Here is a 20,895-nt window from a genome sequence, read left to right on the forward strand (position 1 = left end):
AAGCTATTCCCGCTCTCTTAAAATTGTTCAGCTACTTTATGCACAATAAAAGCCACTATTCTATTCCCAAATATTTTAAAAGCGTCTAAATACTCTTCTAATGCATTAAACTCCACCTTGTGGACTCGCTGAAGTATTGTTACAGCTGATGCCAGCAATGGTGCAAAAAAGGATTTCCTTAATGCATTGTCTTTACAACAACTTAGTATGTATATTGCACAAAAACACTCTAATCATGGCCTAAGCAGCCTCACCTTAAGCTTCATCAAGTACAGTGAAGGCTCAAATCGAACTTCAACATTTCAATTGTACAAATAACTCGAACTGTACGATTTGGTCTCGTCAAGCTCCATAAAAGTCTATCCATAAAAAAGGCCTGTTAATTAAAATTAGCTTTTCACCACAGGTAATTCCAACTACGCCCAACCTCACAGGCTTGGCACTTGGCACAATGCCAGGGAAATCAACCTGCTACCAAACCAAGTCGTCATCCTTCCTTGAAAGAAGCATAGAAGGCAGAGAGAATGCAAAGTTGGGATAAATCAATCTTAAACGCCCATGGGAAATGCTTTGGAAGACTTGTGAGTAAGCTACGTCGATAGTGATGCAACTGCAGTGGTGTGTGGTGCACTGAGAGCTGACGACATCATTTCTGAAGTCAAAAGTGCAATACCTATCGCTGCCGGTGACAACGAAGAGGGGGATAAGAACTAGTGCGGCTGTCTGCTCAGTGGTCATGCTGAATGGAATGCTGCCCATCTCGTGAACAGTTTTTACGAAGGAAAACACGCACAAAGGAAAGAATACCGAGCACCTTGTTGCATGTACAGTGCTCAGTGATTGAAACGCGATACTTGGAGCGCGTGGTTGCAGGCACTTCTTGTTCCACAGGTGAGCACTTGTGAAAGTGAGCCGACGCATTTGTGGTATATGGGGAGGGTGAGAGCGTTTGTGACGCATGCTGACGGCATCCGGTAGACAGCCCTTCAGTGTGTGGTTCTTGGAGGAGCCATAGGGGCGCTCTATGCCATGGCTTTAAAACTCTTTGTTTGCATGCCGCGCCGCGTGAAGCTGTGGGAGCTGGCAGTGCGCACATTACAAAGAAATTGAATGCGGATTTATCCCCATGTGTAATCACGGCGCACCGCTTTGGAGCATAACCAAGGTGCTCGAGCCATACTGCACGCTTAGTAAAAAAGAAGGAAGAACGAGGACAGAAAAACCACCCAGCTTTTATTAAAAGAATAGCGGTAAGAAAAGGCTTGCTTCACTCTTCGTCTAGTTTTTCTACCACTATTCTTAGTCTCTTTTCAATAAAATCTGGGTTTCTCTGTCCTCGTTCGTTCTCTCATATTAGTCTAAGCACACGATATGGCTCGATCACTTTGTTTATGATCCAAAGCGGTGCACCATGATAACGCATCGCGGTAAATACCCATTCAAATTCTTCATGACGTGCGCACCGCCAGCTCCCACAGCTTCATTCAGCACGGCACAGCACTCAGGCACAGAGTTTTGAAGCCATGGCTTGGTGCCGCCAAGAACCACACACTGAAAAGGTGTCTACTGGATGCCGTCAGCATGCGTCACAAACGCTGTCACCCTCCCCGCATACGACAATCCATTGGCTCGCGTTCGCAAGCGCTCACCTGCGGTACAACAAGCACCGGCAGCCATGCGCTCCGAGTATCGCATTTTAATCGCCGAGCACTGTACACCACTGAACAAGATCACAAATGAGGACGTCAGGGATGGCATCAGTGTAGTCGCACCAAGCACATGAAGGGCCAATGCGTATTCCCTTGTGTAACTACAGCAACGAGCAAACATGTCCTGCAATTAGCTACAGCAACCTGCACATGGTATGCATACCCTCAAGTCTGAATACTATTTGTGTTCCTTTTGCTGCCTTCAGGCCACTTGTATTTAGCACTACCAGCAATTTTCATCAAGGTTGAAAAGAAGGAAGGATTGAGAAGATGAGCAGGATGTTTGGGAAGGTGGACTTCCCACGCAGGTTCATCAGTGCAGATGGACCTTTATAGCCATTGGTATAAAGGTCATCATCTTGTTCGAAGGAGATGATCATATCCCGCAAAACTTGGTTATGGGTTCTTGGCTCTACACCTTCACTGTCATATCGCATGGTGCCTGAAAACATTCAATGTTGTTTTGAGTGTGCAGAAGCAGCGTCCAAAAGTTATGACAAGTTACAAGAAGAAAAGAGAGCAACATAAATTCAGAGGTGATTACATAACTGAGTGGTGTGAATTGCAATTCCCAACGCTAGCATTGTGGGTCTGAATTGAGCACGGTGCTTACCGTCCTTCTTTTCTGTGTCAGTCAGGCACCAAGGGCAGCCATTGAACCCATTGAACTGGGCCATGTTCAGCACTTTGGCCCGTGCAGGGGCATCCACGGCACAGCACAGCACGAACACCTTGGAACAGTGCTTCGATGTACCATCACTCCAGGAAATCGGTGGTGTGTCATTCACTTGGTCAACAAATCTGGAGAGGAACGCTTTCATTTTTGCGGGCTGCTTTCCAAACCATAGTCCTGCTAACATTGGACGCTGAAATCTCAAAGGGGGTGGCAGTTCGTTGACGATGAACTGCAGCGGCCAGACAGACATCTTGGACGATTTAAAAACAGGGCTTCCGTCCGTGTTGATGTTCAAGGTGAGGTCATCCTTGCCGAATTCTGCTTCCTCGGACAGTTCGTTGAAGCATGCCGCGTTCGTGATGTCACTCACTGTGTCACGACGGTGCCCTCTCCGTGCAAGCAGCCCTTCTGTGATACTTGTCTTCGTTTTATCTATGAGGGTGCACATATGCCTATGCAGATTGAAAGTTACAAAAAATGATTGCCTAGAGTGCAGTGTGGCGAGATATTACGTGGTTTCACACACATCGCAAAGGCCAGCGCTGCCTTCAACTTTCAAAACACCATCACAAGTTTCGCAAAAGTACAACTATTTAACAAGGTCACTCTTCTTTGTGGACCAGGGTTTGCGAAACATATACTTGCTGCGCGGCAGGACTTCCGTGCCAACAATCTTGCTCACTAGCGTTGCGTGGTCGCCTAAGGCCGACCAAGTCAAGCCATGAGCAACCGCGAACGACATGGCCATTGCGACAGCGCCCGCCTTGGAAGTCCCCAGGTTTGGCAGCTGTTCAGCGCTCATTGCGCAAAAACATCCCCCTCGCGAGGGGCACGATCAAATGCAGAGCATTTCCGCGGGGGGCGTGCCTGCAAGTCTTATGGATTACGTATTGGTTGTTGTTGTTGTAATTGTTGTCTTCCAGCGTAGACATTGTCGATGAAGTCGATGGTGAAACGTGAAACTTGCCGTGAACACCCTGCCGCGGCTATTACGCAACGTGGAGAGGCTACGACGCAACGTGGCGCGGCTATGACGCAACACAATCCAACACAATCCACTTTAATCCAACCCAATCCAAATTCAAATCCAATCCAAGCCAATTCAATCCAATCCAATCGAATCCAATCCAATGCCCTTCGCGAGAGAGTGTTATAGGGCTGAAATCGCGCCACCACATGAACGCGAACCGAACGCGGCGAGAGAGGGTGTTGCGAGCGGAGAGAAGGCGAGGAGGACGCGGGGGAGAGGGCGCACCTGTGGCCGACGGATGAATGAGTCAAGGATATAAGGCGCGTGCGTAACCTTCCATTCTGTGTCGGCTCCGTGGAGCAGTCGGTAAAGTGCCGTGTACCTCGCATTCCGCCCGCAGAGTCGTGGGATCGAAACCTGGCGCCGGAAGGTATTATTTCTTTATATAGTGTAGGGTGCGGACTACATAGTGATGCGGACTACGGACGCCAACGCGGGTGACATCGTGAGTTACTAAAATCCTCTGCATTTAAAAGAAGACATTACAATGTCGTCGTCACTGAGCTCTTCGAAAAGTGCGTCAGAGACATCCTCACTGTCGCAATGAACGCTGTGCAATGAACGCTGTGTTCCAGAGTGGGTCGTCACTCGCACCATCGAGCCAGAAATCGCCCCAAGGCTCGTCGACTTCGTCCATTGCACAGTCAAAAAGCAGTTCGTCCTCCGTGCCGCTATCGGTGGCATTCTGCCCGGGGGGGGGCAGAATGCCACCGATAGCGGCACTTGACTCTTCGTACTTGTGTCGTCCGTAGATGTGCCAGCGCCGCTTGCGACAGAACGTCAAGCCTCATTGGTCGGCGCCACCTTTTCATGTTCAACTGCTTGCCGTTTACGGCGATCATAGAACGTTGATTTTAGAATGCGGAAGTACTGGCTGTTATGCAAGTACTCCAGTTTTCGACGTCTTTTGTTTTCCACAGGCTCCATTTCATCTAAGCAGGGGCATACGTGAGTGGCCGATGAGGCACCGACGCGAGAAGGCAGCGCGCAAAGCCGCCGACCGCAATTCTCAGTGACAGGCAAAGCGATTGTGATTTTCGCGGTGTTTACTGCTTTGGTACAGGGTAGTAGAAAGTAAGTGTGCCGTTCTGGGGAAAAACAAATGCAGAGCGGGGGTCCCCTTCGCGATGAAAGAACTGTATGGAGCGCAGACGTTCCCCCAAAAACTCCTGTGGCAGCCAGCTCCACTTATGAGTTGTTTAACCAAACTAAACTGTTATTTGACAGGTTTTATAAAACTTTACACCATTAATAAAAAAATAAGACTATTTAGGGCAACAAATCAGGATTAATTTCAAAAACAAAACTTCTGAAGCGAACTGACAAGCAGCGGCTGCCTGAGGCGCTGCTTACAACAGGACTTCCTCAGCAGAACTCCTGTTGTAAGCAGCACAACCAACAGGAGCACAACCAACACGAGCTGGCGATAAATGTGTTGGTGTGCCCTCGTTAGCTATCACGCCAAAGGAAATCTCAATCTTGGAGGCCAGAGAAAAGTGGATGTGGTGATAAATGCACTGACGCAATAATAGTTTGACAAGCTGGGCATCCTTCTCTTATCTCTTTGTGCGCACTTGTTGCATTTTTCCCCCTGTAACTGTGCTATTTATTTTCCGCAGCTTGCAATAAAGCCATCAGTTGATAGTCAGCACTTGTGGTGTGTTACTCTGTCGTCCTTTGTTAGAATGTGCGCTGTTCCTTCCCTTGCATCTGAAAACCACCAACTAGCCCAACATGCGACCCTTTTCAAAGAGAAGCTGGAAGGTTTAGAGGCGTAGTTCCAGCAGTGGGAAAAGCCCCATGATTGTGCCCAATGCAGGACCTACGCCACTCCTTTCCTCTCCCCCCCAAAAATCAATCATTTACATCGCGCAATCCACGTATATTATTTCCCCCAGAATTGGCGTAGTTGATCACGCCATCGAGTCCCTGTTCTGCATGCTTCGTTTGCGGTCTCTTGTTGCCCTTCATCTACATGAAGTACAACCGAAGCCCTTCTTCGCTTAATTTGAATTACAGTAGTGCCATCCAGACTAGTCTGTTCCAGGATGCACGCTGCTGTTTTCTTGTCTCTAGCAGTTTCCATTCCATGGCTATATATACAAAACGAAGGCAGGCCAAGTCTTATGAAACGATATGAAAATAGTGGAAATATTCTTTCTAGGCACCATAGCCGGAACCCTGGTCCGCGGTCGCAACTGCGAGGATAGTGATGGCCATGAGCTACACAGATAAAAGTGGAAGTGTAGATGGAGTGGCGGGGGTCCATCAAGATACCCCTACAATGCACGTTCGACTGAACTTCCATATTCAGGTATCCCAAAGGATGGCGTTTCGGTAGAGTTGCACATGTCCAAATACAGCAAGCATGCTAAATGTTCTACAAAAGTTTTATCGTGGCCCGCGAGGGCAATTAGCACGCAGGTGCATGTGACAGGAAACATTTCACGCAGCATATTGGTATGTTAAGGATCGTCTTGTTCCTCTTTTTTCGGCGTAGCTGCCTCGTGCTAAACCTAGCCTGGGCTGGTTAAAAACATTGCAGGTCTCCCGAATGTTGGTGGTTCAAGGTACTTGTTCGAACCATATTGGTCAACATTGGCCCGCCAGAAAATGATTGTGATTGTTTTACCTGGCAATATCTCTGTATTATGTCATCATGTTAGCATGACAAAATCGAATTGCCTCAAACTACAGGCTACAAAGCAAAGCCATTTCACGAAATGGTGCTAGCTCACGCTCACTACAAATACACCAGCAGCGTTACACAAAAACTTCACACCTGGCCGTGCCCTTGGCAACAGTACCACATTTGACATTCCTTTCATTTACTTTGGAGAAGCGTTCCAATAAATGGTACCACTGAGCATGCATTTTTGATCGGGTCGCAACACCTGTTACGAGGAATTCTACGCATTGTGAGCAAAAAATCTAGAAACACTGCCGCGAGATAGCTACATACCCCGTAAATTATTGCTAATTACGAAAACAACAAGAACTAGCGGCTTCAGGAATGGTAGAAAATTATGACGCCACATAGTACTATTTTAGCATTTCAGGAGCGCCACACAGCGCTGTGTTTTTATTGTTGGTGATAGTTTTATTTTTACAATGCCAAACGATGCATGTTGCATTCTTTCTCTATGATTGAGGCTTCGCGAGCGTTGCACCTGTTCTGTGGTTGCATGCACGTGTGTCTGCGCACGTTCCTTTCTTCGTTTCCTCATTTTGTGGTTGGTAATTTCCGGACAAGTCATATTCTTTCAGTTTTTGGTTTTTTTCACCAAAACGAGCGCATTTTTCGAGCTTGCCTGCGTCATGTTTGCGTGCGTGCAATATGTTGAAGACAGGAAACGTGCGTTGCTGCCGATTAGCCTGGTAAAGAACTTCCAGCCTAGCAGCTCGCGAGACTTCAACAAACAGAAGACTGTGTTGGCCTACTGAGTAGAGGAGGCTGGAGAGAGCGAGGGCTACTACCAGGTTCACGTTACGGCCTTGGCAGGTGAGATACGTCGTCTTTATCGAGAATCTTTAGCGAATCATGTGTTCGTTGAAACAAAACTGCTTCCTTCCACGTGGTTTGGAGAATCAGGATTTGCTTTTATCTTGAATTCATCGCATATTATTTGCTGACCTTTATTGGTGGCACGCGCTGGTGGTGTCCGGTTTCTGACCATGCAGTTTGCGCGTTTTTTATTTTTGTAATAATTACTAGTGCCAAGCACCCAGCAGGCTTAAGCTTATGCTCAAGTGCTTCTAAAAATTGCTTGTCCTAACTATTTCCAAGTTCATGCACAATTTCTTTTTGGAACTGTCTATGTTGCCGGCAACCGGCAAAGTAGGCTGCGTGGATTGTTGCCGGCGCTTCACCCCCATTGGGTAGCTGGAGTCATGTGACCAAACTGCCAGCATTTGTGTATCACTGCGATTGTGCCGGCAGCCGGCATAGTAGGCGGTGTGGAAATTTGCCCGCAGCCGGCAGAGCAGACCATGTGTTTGGGGGAGAGAGAGAGAGAGAAATAACTTTAGTGATAGTCAGGGATCAGGTGAGGGGGGTGGTTGGGAGAAACAGCAATGCTTGCAGCCGGTATGGCAGTTCTGATAGTTTGTGGACAGACAGAAGTGGTACTTATCGGGCCACCACTTTGGCCTGCCCATAAATGATCATAACTGACATACCAGCAGCAAGCATTGCTGTATCTCCCAAACACGTAGTCTGCTGAGTCAGCTGCTGGCAATTTTACACCGCCTACTGTGCCGGCTGCCGGCACAATAGCAATGATACACAAATGCCGGCAGTTTGGTCACATGACTCCAGCTAGCCAATGGGGGTGAAGTGCCAGCAACAATCCACGCAGCCTACTTTGCCGGCTGCCGGCAACATAGACAGTTCATTTTTTTCATGTGAAGATAACGTTCCACCGTATATTACGATCGCTGGCAGCGCTTACCAGTTATTCAGTAGTTGAATAAAAAGCACGTTTTCGTAGAGGGGGGCACCGTTAAAGGGACCCTGTAACACCTTCGATAAGCGCTTTCACTCTTTCCTTCGCGTCTGGAACCACTGCGAAAGCTGTAGCTATCGCCAGCACGGAGTGGCGCTGCGTGATTTGCTAGTCGCACCAGACGCGCCTTTCATTTCTGCTTTGTTTCTGGTCGCACCAGATACGTCAAACATTTTTGCTTTGTTTTTGTGGCTTTTTTTAGAAAGTTCTTGTCGAAAAGCATTCGTTGCTGCAACTGAAGGAAAACCGGCCAGCAGCTGCTACATCGCCTTAGTGACGTAATTCGAGCCGTCAAAGAACGTCTAGACCGGGGAAGAAAGAAAAATCTTTTGAGCGAGTTTGCAAGTTATCTGATGGGCATAGAGCAGTGATTTTTGGCTGAGGTACTTTGGGACCCACATTCTAAGTACTGGGTGTGTTGGGTAACTACGTCCTGCAAAAATTAAAGATTTCAAAAAAAATTTAAAAAAAGTTGCAGGGTCCCTTTAACCCAATTGGCTGTTTTTTTTTCTTTGCTGCGCGCACGTTATAAAAACTGGTGTGATGAGGGCGACCCCCAGCAAAATGTGGCTTGTCAGTTGCATAAGCAGGTATGGGCGCTGCTATTCTTGATTTAAAACATATTTTTAAACATGGTTGAATAAAGTGTTAACGATGGAGTGGTTTAGACAACTGGTAATTTGACTGCATTTCAATTAACTGTATGAGGACCTCAAAAAATGAACATGTTGAGGCCAGACAGGCACAGTTATCTGTACCTATCAGCAATTTACTGGAGCTCCTTCCAAGCTTGGCAATGTGCAGTACATGTTACACGTGTGTGTGGTCATGTCTACTTCATTAACCAGGCCAAATTTATGTGGTAAATTTTTTGCGCTTACAGGGCTTGAACTGGTCGTGCCTGTGGGTGGGTAACAGACATCAAGTGGTTACATAAGACCTGTATCGTAAATATGCTGCCTTGTCCGAAGTTGTATCATGGCAGTCATGTTTTCTTCAAATGCGGAGTTATGTTGGCAGCGCTTACAAGTTTTTGCTTGAGCAGGCTTTTGCCACTGCCAATGAAACTAGATGAAATCTACAACTGCAATGATTTAGCTTAAAGGCCAACTGCACTCAAAATTTCGACCGCGCGAAATCACTGTTCCTGCATTGTATGAATAAAAAGACCGCGATGTACGAAGTATGACACCTAAAATGTGCGTAATTATGCCACAAGCGACCAGAAAAAATCGATGATTTTGAAACCGAAACTGGGCAAATTGCGGCCATTACGGGCAGGCGGAAGTGACGTATCAGCCGTCGGCGCGAGCTGTGCGGACCGGCCGACACGGCCGGCTCAGCCAGCCAGGAGGAGAGTGTGAGCGCGCGCGTGCGGGGGAGTGGGGGGCGCGCGGAAAAGCGGGCGCTTGTCCCGCAAGCACGACACTATTCATGCGCTCCGATAGCAGCGCACCGCATAGGCACGATGTGACGACGACACTCGAAAAGGACAGAACCGTACGGTAGACGAAGCCTCTTCGGAGCCATGAAGGCCAGGCGTACCGGCGCGAAATACGAGTTTCCTGGATTCTCCCGCTGCGAGGCAAGCCGATCAGCCTGGAGGACTGGCATGTCACTTCCACTAAATGGCTGTTTGCGCGACACGCCGGCAGGTGCTTTGTCGTCTGCAAGGGCGTTGTTTTGATTGCCTGAAACTGAATGACCACGCATTGCACAGAGCTACCGGTCGCATTGCAGTAGTTCTCATGGTACCTACTACACATTTCGAAGGCATTTAGCCAGGGTGAAATTTGAGTTCAGTTGGCATTTAACGTGTTTGGCTCAGCTTACTAAGTGCTAGTGATGAGGGCTTTGCTCTAATTCCATACTGCGTGCAGCAGAACCATTGTTTAACCTTACATGTGCCGCCAATTTACAAACTTTACGAGCTGTGGTAGTACACAGTGATTTCCGCGTGCACGTATATGTTAAGCTGCATGAGGCTTGGTAACATGCACAGGCTGCTTGAATAAGGCTTTTTAATTAAAAGGTCTCTTGTATTGCCCTTCCGCTTCTGCAACACTACAAATTAGATTCATTGCAAGAGCTGACAACAGCGCTCCGGACGTCGCGGTTACCTCTACCGAGATTGATCTCTGGCAGTGCCTCAAGCTCGGCTGTGGTAAGAGCAATCTTTTTCAGAGGTTGTTATAACTTGGGAAGAAATATGTTCTTTTCGATTTTTGCCTTTGTAACCGATGCTTGTGAAAAAATAGTCATGTTCGTTTTGGGCTATCTTTTCTTAGGGTTTTGGGGTTACAGGAATGACCTATCTGTGTTGAGATTTTGGTGCATATTAAGAATCTTCAGGGGGCCAAAATTAATCCTAAGCCCTTCATTACAATCTGCCTCATAACCTAGGCATAGATTTTGTTCCTACAATCTCCAAAATTACAAATTTTGAGTTTTCTTGGGTGCTTGGGGCTTATTTCTAGGCCCTTTCGGTGGTATCACACACTCAGACTTCACCTTGAAAATAGGTGTTGCCAATTAGTTTTTTCAGGCCTTGTTCAAATAAGCAAGCTTGATTTCAGCTGATGTCTCTGTGTGTAACTGGGTTTATTTTTTCTGTACTGTGTTGAATCTGTCATAATTTGAAATGTTTATTTCTGTTCAAGGCCCCCAAAGGTGTTTCAGAAAAAGAGAAACAAAAGAGAAAAAAGCAGGCATCACGACATGAACTGGGAAATATTCTGTCCTCCTTCCAAAAAAAGGATAACTCTGAAGCAGTAAGCAGCAGAATTTTCCCTCTTTCAGTAGTCTGTTGCATTAAGAAGCTAGCAGAATTTTTTTGCATGTTTCTGAAGGAAACAGCTGATTTTATTCAAAAGTTTGATTTTGAAAGCAGCAAAATTATTAGAATAATAGCTATGGCTGGGGGTCACTTTTATTCTCTGTAATTTTTCTTTCTAAATGAACCTCATTAATAGAAAAAAATGGTAAGGAAATGTTATTGCTGACAAGTATGCCTTACATTAGATTTTTCCTCTTGGAACTGTCATTTGCTGAACTTGTTTCCATGGGACATGTGCAAAATTAATGATGCTTTAGCCTATTACAGCACGAAGTAGCAAAGCGTGCACTTGTTTTCTGACACTCCTTTTCTAGAAACAGGAGCGGCAATCTGAGGGGCCGTTGCGCCCCCAATGGCCAAACCGAGACCGGCCCTCTACACCTGAGCCACCAGCTGGCACATTGGTGCTGCGAGAGGAGGTCAACAAATTGAAGGTGGAGGCAGAAAAGCTGCGCAAGCAGCTGGAGGAAGAGAGGGCCTTAAGCTAGCGGCTTAGTGTAGCCCTCCTAGAAAAGATTGGTCAGTGCAAATCCCCCGTTTCTAAATTTTTTTTCGCCATGCATGCTTTTTCTTTGTGTTGGAGTGGCTAAGTTATTAGTCCTTAGCCCCTCTCATGCTGCCACTGTATGCTGGCGTGGCGCCTACAAGTTAAAATGACAAGGGAGTTTTTTGTTTCCCCCTTTACAGCGCTTTGGGCCATCTGATATGACCACAGTAAGATTATAAAGGAAGGGCCAGGGAACGAAAACTCCTGCTGGAAAACTGAGTGCAATTAGCCAGTTGTGAATTTTGAAGCTGTTTTGTAACAAATAACGTGAATGTACGACAATCAATGAGGAACATTACATTGTTTTAAGTAGAACTGCTTTACAGCTTTACAATATATACACAAAAGGGTGTTCAGCACTAATATACGTTCTTTGACACTGATACAGAAATCGCTCGGGAGTAGTGTTCTGAGGAGAATGAAGCCGTCGCAGAATATTTTCTGCCTGAAGTGTCTCCAGGCGGTATGTTTCCAGTTTTCTACTCTTAATAAGCAGTTGAGCTTTCAGTTATGTAGCAAGTGTATTATGTGTTAGGTGTAGTGAGCTTATTGTGCACATGTTTACATGTTCACCTGACCCGCTTCTTCTGCTTTCAAGGAGCATTTGAAGAGCATTCAAGGAGCTATGTGTGTTTGAGGAGCAATAAATTAAAAAAATAAATGAAAAGCTTCACGAGCCAGTGTGCTCAAGTGATGACTGAGTTGTACCAAAGCCTGCTCAGTTCCTGGTTAGCTTAAAGTGGCTTATCACTCCTCTCATTGTCGCCTATGAGATAATGAATGCATTAGCAATAAATCTGCTGTCATAGCATTTTGGTTTTCTGTCATCAAGATCTTTAATTATTCTCTTTCTGCATGCTGGCTGAAACCACAATCTTGCTACAACCTCTTCGTTCACCTGCTGCCGAAAAGGTGCTGCTGTTATGCCAACTTATGCCATTGGCATTTTCATGCATATAACTCCTGCCGTCCATCTGTAAAGCCCCAAATGTATTCTGCAACCCATCCCTCCACTTCACAGCTTGAAATTGAGCACAATCAGTCAGTATTCGCAGCCGTGAGACTTGCACAACCGTGCTTTTATGGATTGCATGATTTTTGCCTTCGTGTATGCTAAAAGAATATCACATAAATACTACCTGTCCACACCAAGCTATCTCGAAACAAATTACTGCGTAATTTTAGCAAAAAAAGGCTAATTTTTAATGAAACATGGTAAAAACAGTGCGGCGTGAGACGGGATGCACAGGAAGAAAGACACAGGACTAGTGCTGGACATAGACTGAATAAACTTTGCCTCACACAGAAAAGGTATGCATAGACAGCGCATGCGCCAAAATGAGCAAAATAATAGCGAAAATGTTTTGCAACAAGGTCAGGCGGTTCTCTTTTTAGGCACGTGGAAAGTGTGCTTGAGAAATCTTTTTCTTTTTTGACAACGCCATAGATGCCGTGCTAACACAGTTGTCACCTGCACTTACAATACACCACTCTGCAAACAATTCGCGGCTGGCCTGGACTTTAAAATTTGGTTTTTTTTTTAAAGCGGAACGCCGTGTGGGACACACAGACAGCAGCAGCACTGGTCAGCTAAATAGCCCACGGACGCGACCTGGTGATCACAAGGTTGGTAAGGCCGGAAGACGAAAACCTATTAGTCAAGGCGGCTAAGGAGATTTTTGTGGTGTGCTCGGAGGCCCTGAAATTTTACTCATGAATTACCAACTGAAGGTTCCTCAATATTGGTTTCACTTTTAGTGGCGAACACGTGGCCGATTTAGCTTATTCGAGGATACTAAAAAGGGATATCGGCGTCAGCTGTTTTTGCAGTGCCTTCGGGAAGTCTTGTCAGCACAAAGTTTCCCTTAGCGTTCAGCACCAAGTTGCTCATTTACAAGGTTCTCGCCTCCCTCAGGAGATTATAGCGTTGGTGGTGGAAAGCTTCTTTTGTGACGTTTAGTCAGGCGCACGGCGACAAGTGTGAGATGAAGTTGGCAAAGAAAGAAAGGAGGCCCGTGGATGTCACCTACATTCACAATTTCTTCCACTGCCTTGAAGAGGTGGCTGGGAAGTGCGGCCCTGACGTCGTGCTTTCCGTCCCGGAAAACTTAGCACACATGTGCTTTGCTGTGAACAGCGTGGAAAAGAGCCGCCGCTGTGCTAAGAGGCATGACACAGTTTGTAAGTTGCAATCAATGTGTGTACGAAGTGCCTCTAGCTGACGTGTGGGAAATACCATATAGGGGAGACAGGTAAGTGCATTAATGACAGGCCCTGAGAGCACCGTGCAGCTGTTCAAGCACTCGCGGCCGGGGGCAATTTAGCTGACCAGTGCTGCTGCTGCCTGTGCGTCCCACACTGCGTTCCCCTTTTAGAAAAAACCCAAGTTTTAAAGTCCATGCCAGCCGTGAATTGTTTGCAGAGTGGTGTATTGTAAGTGCAGGTGACAACTGTGTTAGCACGGCATCTATGGCATTGTCAAAGAAAGAAAAAGATTTCTCAAGGCACACTTTCCACATGCGTAAAAAGAGAACCGCCTGACCTTGTTGCAAAACATTTTCCCGATTATTTTACTCATTTTAGCGCATGCGCGGTCTATGCATACCTTTTCTGTGTGTGGCAAAGTTTATTCAGTTGGATGTCTGCACTAGTCCTGTGTCTTTCTTCCTGTGCATCCCGTCTCAAGCCGCACTGTTTTTACCATGTTTCATTGCTACTTGGACCAACCAACTAGCCCACATTCAAGCATTGGGTAATTTTCAGCTGTCAATTTTTGATGCATTTCTTGTTGTTTTTACAGACCTTCATGAGCAGCATTATGAAGTTCTGGCGGAACACCCAGCAGGCAAGGTTTATGTTCATTGCTTTGTTTGCCTATTTCTGGGTGTAATTTGTTCACTCATGTAGTGCCTTACAAAATCCCACATATTATGACCTAAACTGTACTTATGATTCGGCAAAGCAGTTTGCCATCACTACAGTCAACTGTAGTCATGGCAAACTGAAAATACATTTTGAACCATACTTTCAGGGGGACCAAGCCTACCTGCAGGCACTTCTGGTGATGGAGAAACTGGTAAGAATATTTTCTTGAAAGCTGAAAGGTTGGCCTGAAGCTGAAAGAATAGTGTGGCCTGCGCATTCTATAGGCCACAAACGCTCCGTCGCTGCTGCACTCTTCTCCCGCGCATCACAAACATTATCTTAGCCAACAAGAGCCAGGCAAGAGCCAGCTGTGGTAAGGAAGGACCTTCGCAGCAGCGGCTACCCTTCACAGCTTCTGAGGACGCAACAATTGCGGGCTTCAGTTGCTTGCTCTGAAAGAGTTCCTGAAGACAGGCAAAAGCACGCTGCTGTCTCCTACATGCAAGCCATCAGTGAAGCTCTTGCAAGGGTTATTTGGCACATATGGCATTCAAATTGCACACGTGCCAATGAACAGGCTTAAGCAGAAGCTGGTACGCGTGAAGGACCATTAAAAAAAATCAAGATTCCCCGGAGTTGTCTACAAAACTCCGTGCAAGGATTGCAACGCATCCTACATGGGTGAAACTGGAAATTTTAAAAGAATTCAACAGCACCAGAACGATGTCAAAAAAAGGCAATGCAAGCTCGAATGCCTTGTCGGACCATCACCTGGCTACTAACCACGTCATCGATTCGGATTCCACAAGCATAATCGCGTCAGAAAAGCGCCTGTCGACACGACTACTTTTAGAATCAGTACATATTCAAACAACTAAAAACACGATTAACCGGTCTCGGGTAATCTCCCCGAGATATACATGCGCACTCTGTGCCACAGAACTGATAAGTAGCCGCGCCCTTTTACACCCCTCTTCATCGTGAACAAGGGACTTGTAGGGGCCAAGAAACGTCTTTATTTGTTTATTTGTTTTTGACAAGGCGAGTGCCTGTTTTTATTTGATCTATGAGTCACCCTCGCCTGACGAGTTTTCGTCGAACCTTGGACTAAGTATTTCCTCTACGCTTTACCAATACCAGGTGTCACAGAGCATATGTAAGGGCAAAATACATTTACTTTTCAGGGAGCCACACCATGTTTGACCTCCCACGAGTCTTGGAGCTGGCCAATGCCAAACCCGGTAAGAGTATTTCCTCTACACTTCACCAATACCAGGTGTCCACAGAGCATATTTAAGGGCAAAATACATTTACTTTATGGGGAGCACCAACACTTCTGATGCCCCGAGGAGTTTGGAGCTAGCCAGTGCCGAACCCGGTAAGAGTATTTCCTCTACACTTTACCAATACCAGGTTTCCACAGAGCATATTTAAGGGCAAAATACGTTTACTTTATAGGGAGGACCAACACCTCTGATGCCCCGAGGAGCTTGGAGCTGGCCACTGCCGAACCCGGTAAGAGTATTTCCTCTACACTTTAACAATACAAGGTGTCCACAGAGTATATCTATTACATTTTGATGTTTGATGCGTATTGTTTTCAGGGAGGACCATGTTCGCTGACCTTCCTACGGGCTCTCAATCCAGTGGTGTTAGACCTGGTAAGAGTATTTCTTTTCTTTTCTTGAGCACTCAAAGGTGCACGTCTACAAATATCGTAGCAGCTTTAACGGCAAACACATTTTGATGCATATCCTTTTCAGGGAGAGCCATGGTTATGGCTGCTTCGTCACCAGGGGGGGGGGTTAAAGTGCATAAGAGGTTATTTTTGATCTTGTACTGATAGGCTATTTTGTTGCTTGTTTTTCTTCCATCGCTCTCCTGTGTAACACCCACAAGTTCGATCCTTTTTGATGGATCTCTCCAACACTTTTTAAGGTACTTTTTCTATCTTCCTGTCATGCAGAGATAGACACAAAAAAGAATTATGATCCATGTCGAGATGAAAGAGTTATTCAATTTGTAAATTCAAAAATACAACCAAATTGGACCTCGCTCTCTCTTGAAAACCCGGGGTCTGCAGCTTGCTTCTCACTCTACCGACAAAGTCGCATCGCGGAAGCAATGAGGCCAGTGAAAAGTACCGTGTTCGGAAAGTTTTAAGCCCACAGTTTTCTACCCAAAAAACTTCTTTACGTGCCTGATGCCATCGTTCGGTGGCACCACGCCAGCTGCGCCAATATAGTGCCGACAAGTAGAAGGCGATGTGAGCCAAAGTCACCTGCCCATCGCTGCGTTATGTGTGTTGCGAGGCTTATTGTTTGCAGCTCTACCATTCTCTTGAAGCTATTTTTGGTTAACAAGGGCAGCGGCTCAAAACAAGACCTCCCTTAAAGGGACCCTGCAACAGTTACCATCGACTGCTAGGAATGTATTTTGGGGTAAGGTCTGTTGTCCCAGCAATGTCCTCCGGCAAGAATTATGAAAATCCGTGCACTATCAGGGAAACTACGCGCAATGAGAAATCGCGCATAATCTCCCTCTCAACTCGACCGTGAAGAGAGAGAGAGAGAGGAAAACTTTATTGAGCAGTTTTATGCGTGGGGATGGCTTCTAGTCCAGAAGTCCAAGCGTCGTCTTCGCACGTTCCGCCCTCTCCGTCAGCATGGCCTGGTCGGCGAGGTGTACAGCGCGACGAAAGCTGCGCGCTCTCTCCCGGCGAGGGGGGCGGCTCGCAGCATTCTCTTCGGCGGCCTTCGAGATGTCACAGGCCGGAGAGTTTTCTCCTTTTCTCCGCAACGTGGGGGCGTCTATTTCCGGTCTGGGGCCACAAAAAAACCGGCATGGGTGCCTGCTCGCAAGCGTGCGCTCGGGCTGGTAGGGCATTTTTGGAGCAATAAACGTTTGTAGTGGAGTGGTCCAATTGAAAGGGAAGTATTGAGCTCATCACTCAAACTCCGCGCGCACAAAAAACGCAAAAGAAACGGCAAAAGAGTGCCTACAGGTTCAGGCATAGAAGATGTTTGTACACAGCGATGACGACGGCGGAAATGGGAGAAATTAGCCGCGAAATGTACCAGTGACAGCCAATCGAGCAGCCATTGCCCGCGTGACGTCGCTTAGGCCATGCCAGGGGTGCATAATAAGAACCGAAGAGAGCGCGGTTGGTTTTTCTGCGTCTTTCGCAGCGATTTGCGCGCTGTCCGCTTCACGTGCGTGCACGTGTAATATTTGTCTCAGGTATTCCTGGCAGTGTAATCTAAACGTCGCGCAGGTTTACTTGCACTGCTCGAAGAGTGTTGCAGGGTCCCCTTAAGGTTATGCCCAGAGTGCTTCTTTGAATTTTAATCGGGGAGAGTGTGCGCTACTAACGTGGCTTAATGTGAACTCCACTTGAAGGTTCACAGAAAGGCGAGAAACAGTGCAACCTCGTTGGTACGTTTTTCACGGGAGTGGGAAAATAAAACGTATTACGCGAAAATTGTATTATCCAAAGAGGTAAAAAAAGGAAGCAATATGCATTCTTCGTCACAAACATTGAAACAAGCCTGGCAACACCACCGCGGCCAAAGAGAATAAAGTAGCCTCAAAACCACAGCAACAAGGCAGAAAGAGAACAAATAACAGCGCGGGAAATGCGGAGTAAGTCGAGAAGTCGGGAAAGAAGTCTTGCCTGCCGAGAGGATCGTGCACCCTCGTCCTTGACTATGATACCTTTACTTAATGGCCCGGTGCCTTGCCTAACGTATTGTCATCATGCACAGAGCATCCAAGCCTGGCAGCGTTGTTTTTGTCGCAAAACCGGCACTGCCGCGGCCTCAGTGTCTGCGGAAGCAACTAGCCCCAAAAAACACCTAGCACAGGAACAGGATAATCGGAGATCTGTGGGAGAGGCCGTTGCCCTGCAGTGGGTGTAAACATGCTGAGGATGATGATCACGTACAAACTAAAGTATTTTTTATTTTTTACACTGGCATGATGACTTGGTCAGAAAAATTAACGCATGTGTTCATGCGCAGTACAAAAAAACAGTTATAAATGGTCGTGTGGACTTTTCTTTTTTTTTTCAGGCGTTTTCGTTCCTGCGGAGAACGGGAATGCCCCAGGACCTCACCCCCCATTGTTCGCGTCAAATGATGGAGAAGTAAGTGCAAAACGAAATAATAAAATTGACATCTTCATTTTGCTTCAGAAAAAAACTTGTAATATATTTTAATGATTCACTTGAAAGTGCATTGATATGCAATCACTGTATGCATAAATTTAGATATAAAACTAGTGCCTGCACTGCATTATTGTCTGTTTTGTTTTTGTGCATCTTCTCGTTCTAGGTCCATTTGGGGCGAGGCCTTTTGATGAAAGAGGCCAAATTCAATTATCTGACAAGGTGCAGAGGTCTGCTCAAGGCAGCTCGGGACACCGCCCGGCACTTTTGGACGCCCGCTGAAATGCGGATTCGCTGCCTTACGGGGCAGCGTTGCCGTCGCATGGCCGACAGTGTGGCGAAACTGGCTGCTACGCCAGAAAAGGTCGAGGCAGTGATGAGTGAGTTAAGAAATTTCTTGAATATAATTTCAGTTACATATATTATTAAATACAGTTGAAGCTATAGCTCATTCAAACTTCATTACTTCGAATTGATGGATAATTTGAACAATATGATTTGGTCCAGCCAAGCTTCATAGATGTATATGTTAAAAAAAAAAGCACAGTCATTTGAACGTAAGCTTGAACTACGTACCACCACCCCAGTGGCTTTATGCCTAGTACAGGGCCAGACAAACACACCTGCAGCCTACACAGAATGCTGCATCACCACTATGTAGAGCGAAGCAAAGGTAAAACCAATTAAAAACTTTCATGGCAGACCTTTAGGATGTTGTATTCTTCGTGGACTGCATTGATGTGAATTCGAGTGCAGTGGTCTATTGTGCGGTCACAAATGAGGGCATCATTTACGAAGGCTTGATGTTGGGCTAGTTGGATCCACATTATTGACGCTAAAAAACAGCACAAAAACGAGGACGGAAGAAGTGACAAGCTAGAGCGCTGACTTAAAACTGGAGAACTCTTTATTACCTGTCAAAATACATGTATCGAAACACACAGAAATGCACAGGACGCAAGCATGCGCCCATTCAAGCTGAAAATGGCGTAACAGCACTGTGGCCCACCTGCTGCAGAGGTCATGCAGGATTGAATGCCTATTGTGTCTTATGCAGTTTTGAAGAATGTGAAGGGAACACCTTCTGCTACAATTTCGCTTCTTAGAGCAAGAACTGCTGGCTGTGAAGAAATGCTGCCCCATATATATATAGTGTTCAATTCTCATAGGCATGCACATATTTTGTTTTTATGTCTGTTACACATGTTGTTCACAAAGTTGTGAAAGAGAATCCGGGGGATGTGCCACCACAGAAGCGGGTGGCCCTGGGGTGGAAGGCGGTCCGCGACTTGTTCGCGGATACTGCCCGGACCCGCAGGGCAAAGGCTCCTGAAGCGATCGGGTATGCAGCAGTGTGACTGCTCTGCCAGGGGACTGGGAATAGCAGAGTACAATAAATATTTTGTGCTGAACTTCGTGCTCAACTTCTTTCTAAACGTGCTTGTGAAATGTTTTCCTAGTGGCTGGCCCTGCTGCCACTGCTTAGCGGGGCCCCAGTGCGCTGGCCTCGCTAGGCCGATCGGCCTGGTGAGGCCAGAGCCTTGGGGCTAGTCTCCCTAGTCAGGCCAGTTTTTCTAGTCTCTCTAGTGAGGCCAGTTTCTCTAGTCTCCCTAGTGAGGCTAGTTTCTCTAGTGAGCCTAGTGTTAATAGTTATTCTAGTGTAGGGCACTGGTCCGGAAATACGATATGATATTTAAACTAGGCTCCACTGCCACTGGTTTTTGCAACAGGGTGTGTTTAAAAAACCTTTCAAATGCGTTAACAAGCTCTTACGTTTACATCTGAAGCAATGACATACTTTATGTCAACGAGCACATGTGTCGTATAGCATTTTGAAGAAATAAAAAAAAAATGCGTTTTGCAAGCCTTGATTTTGACCTTATGAAGCAATAAATCAGTATACGTCAAGGAGCCCTTGTGTCCTTTCTGGGCATGACTGTCCATAGGAAGAAAGAGCAGCACTGAGAATTGCTCTGGCCATACAACGAAAAATATTGTGCGAGAGAGAACGACGATGCGCGATCAGGACAATTCACGAATGAGAGGGACTTGAGGAAGATAAGTTCACGCTTCCTAGTCGTCAGGCTGAAAAAATAAAGGCACCGACTCTAAACAAACCAGCCATGCCGTGGTTGGCTCTCTATGAGACACAACTACCGCACCACTACCTTTATGAGATGACAACTACCACACCGAAATTTTTTGTTTAGATGGTTGTTAACAGTAACATAGAAAAAGAATTTATAGATTAACTACTACGAAATCACGTGAAGCCTAAATATTGATCGTATCAGTCTTTGCTACATAAAATGCTAGCTCAGTTTTAATAGGGAAGGTGGCGTCTCACATCTACTAAAAAAATTTGCGATCAATTTCCAATAAAAATGTTCACTTAAACGTTACACAAAGATGTTCGTTATACATCTAGCGCTGGCCACATCCGCAGATTTTGATCGCGGAAAGCGTGGCGTGGGTGTTTTTTTTTTATGATCCGACCGAAGCATAAAGTGACGTGGTACACAAATTCCGAAACATAACCACCGACTACTAGGTTTCCGCGTT

At 46.3% G+C, this 20,895-nt stretch overlaps 1 pseudogene; it reads left to right on the plus strand.

Annotated features, from left to right (window-relative positions):
* Positions 1–6,733: 6,733 nt before the first annotated feature.
* Positions 6,734–11,460, plus strand: LOC144160716 (uncharacterized; annotated as a pseudogene).
* Positions 11,461–20,895: the final 9,435 nt, after the last annotated feature.

Source organism: Haemaphysalis longicornis, unplaced genomic scaffold (assembly GCF_048455015.1).
Source record: "Haemaphysalis longicornis isolate Haplotype H1 unplaced genomic scaffold, Haemaphysalis longicornis Haplotype H1 scaffold_11, whole genome shotgun sequence".
In the NCBI taxonomy this organism is placed as follows: Eukaryota; Metazoa; Arthropoda; class Arachnida; order Ixodida; family Ixodidae; genus Haemaphysalis; species Haemaphysalis longicornis.